We start from the raw sequence: 2,686 nt of genomic DNA, 5'->3' as shown, positions 1-2,686 counted from the left end.
AAATCCATTTAATATGTAGTCCCCGATGGGGACTACAACTGATAAAGAAAGATTTTTTTTTTTTTGAAAACAATAATTTATTACCTTCTATACCATTCATTTTTACAAATCATATTTTAGCAATCAAAACAAATAAATGCATTCTTTTAAATCTTTTACAAAATTAATCAACAAACAAAAACCTCAGGGGAGCATCATCTCCCCGCATACCTAACCAATACCTTTCCCTATCTCCCTGTCCCTAATCTATACCTTACTTCTCTAAATTAATCCCAGCCTAAACCCCCTTTCCCCTCTCCCGAGCAGCATGCGCCCCACTTCAACTCCTCCCTCTTCATCTCCCCCTCACAATCCCTTCACCTCCTCACTATCCCTTCCACCCCAAATCCTCCCGTTCTTAACCATGTTCTGCCTGGCTTCCCACAGCCCCCGCTTAAAGAGACTCATGAGAATCCAGAGCAGAAACCTGTCCCTAACTGTCCCCCTTGCTCTCCCTACACCTCTCTCTAACCTAGCCCAAGTCAACACAAAATCCCCTCTTACCCTTCTTAACAACACCCGTGCTCTAGCCCACACTACTCCGGCAAAGGCACAGTCCCAAAAGGCATGACGCACAGTCTCCTCCCTGCCACAAGCAGATCTTGGACAGGTGGGGTATCGCGCCAAACTATGCCGGTACATAATGGAACGCACCGGCAAGCACTTGTGGAGGCTCAACCAATTCAGGTCCTTGAGCCTGTTGTCCAGGCCCCGCGCCTGCACTCCCTCCCAGACCACTTCCGAGATACCCACTACTGGCGCCGGACTCCCTGCCCGTCTGACCTCCTCGTACAGGTGCCTGTGGTCTAAACCTACTCCACACACAGCATGGTCAAYGGCCGCCAGTTGCCGAGGTCAGTTGCTTCCCCCTTCTTATAAAGAAGTGACAGCACACCAACCGCCATTGATCCCCCCGGGACCCCCGTCTCAAGGATGGCCTTCAAGACTGAGGACCACCGGTCCAAGAATACCCCAAAACTTGAGGTAAAACTCAGCCGGCAGCCCATCCATCCCAGGCACCTTCCCTTTTCCCATCCTCCTAAGGGCGCTCTCAACCTCTTCTAGGGAGATCTGAGCCTCCATCACGTCTCTAATGCCCTCCAGCAATCGCCGGGACAAGTGTTCTAAAAACACATTTCCCTGCTCTACCTCTATTACCCTCTCCTTAAAAAACCTCGGAAATGGTCAGTTGTCACCCTGACCATTTCCTCCGGCTTTCTAACTATACTGCCATTTTCTTCCCTAACCCCATGCATTACCTTCCTACTCTGTCTGGCCCTAACCGACTTAAAGAACATAGCAGAACAAGTCTCATTATGTTCTAAAAAGCCATTATGCGCCCGCTCGAGGAAAACTCGAGCTTTCCGCTCCTGCAGCTCCCTGAGCTGCGCCTTCAGGGCTGTGAATCTCTCCCAGTCAATCGACCCGCCGAGGTTGCCTGCCTCGTACTCGAGTTCGAGCAACCTTTGGATACCATCCACCTCCCTCCTTTCCTCCCTTTTTTTCCTCTTACAATATCCTATTATAAAATTCTTAATCCTCACCTTTACTAAATCCCACCACTCCAACACCCCCTCGCACATGGACCGGAGGCCTTCAAGCCCCCGAAAGAAACCAAAAAAGGCGTCAACGAAAGCTTGCTCCTCCAGCACATCCCGATCTAACTTCCAGTACCCCCTACCGAAGAGGCAGACTGGCGCCCCCACCTGCAGGAGCACCCCGTCGTGGTCCGAGAAGAAAACAGGCAACAAACGCCCAGACAACTGACCCAAAGACCTGGATACAAAAATATAGTCGAGCCTCCGTGCAACCCCCCTGGAGTTGCGCCATGTAGGACCGGCCATTGTCGGAGTAGTGTGCAGGCCACCATCAACCAGACCATGGCAAGCCATTAGCCCGGTGATGGCCCCTGCACTACTATCCCCTCCCACCCCTAAATCTATATTAAAATCTCCCCCTATCACCAAGTGCCTATTTGTAACACACAGGGGCGTCAGACAGTCCACCATCTGCGCCACCTGTGGCCCATACACCACCACTACCCTATACCTACTATCCCTAAACATATCTACCCCCAAAACCCTCCCCTGCATCACCACAAAAGTGCCCTCTAATTTAACTTCCCTATTCCCGAACAAAATCCCCACCCCCGTTGAATGCACCCCACCTATACCCCAAACTGACTCCCCCTTATCCCACTCCCTCCTAAACCTATCAACATCCCCTCCATCCCTCAGGTGAACCTCCTGTAAAAAACAAACATCAAAACCCACCCCTTCCAAAAAACTAAAAACCGCCCTCCTCTTAACAAAATCCCTCAAACCCCTTACATTTAAACTAAAACACTTAACCGAATTATTCATTAATAAAATCCTCAACCAAACCCAAACCAAAACAAATACAGGAGACTCACCCGATCCCCCCCTGCCCCTTCTCATCTGACATGGACGTCCCCTCCTCTCCTGTCGCCCCCCCGTCTCCTTCCCCCAGACTACTGACGACCCCCCATCGCTATATATGAAATTATTCCCTTCCCCCTCCATTTCCCTACCCGTGTCCATCTCCCCCTGTGTTTCTGAAGGAGAAACCTCAGTAGGGGGCATAGCACTCCAATCTTTAGGCCCCAAAAAACCCTCCCCCTCTCTCT

Source organism: Salvelinus sp. IW2-2015, unplaced genomic scaffold (assembly GCF_002910315.2).
Source record: "Salvelinus sp. IW2-2015 unplaced genomic scaffold, ASM291031v2 Un_scaffold6070, whole genome shotgun sequence".
NCBI classification, from domain to species: Eukaryota; Metazoa; Chordata; class Actinopteri; order Salmoniformes; family Salmonidae; genus Salvelinus; species Salvelinus sp. IW2-2015.
The sequence above is the reverse complement of the archived record's forward strand: the minus strand, read 5'-3'. Positions refer to the sequence as shown.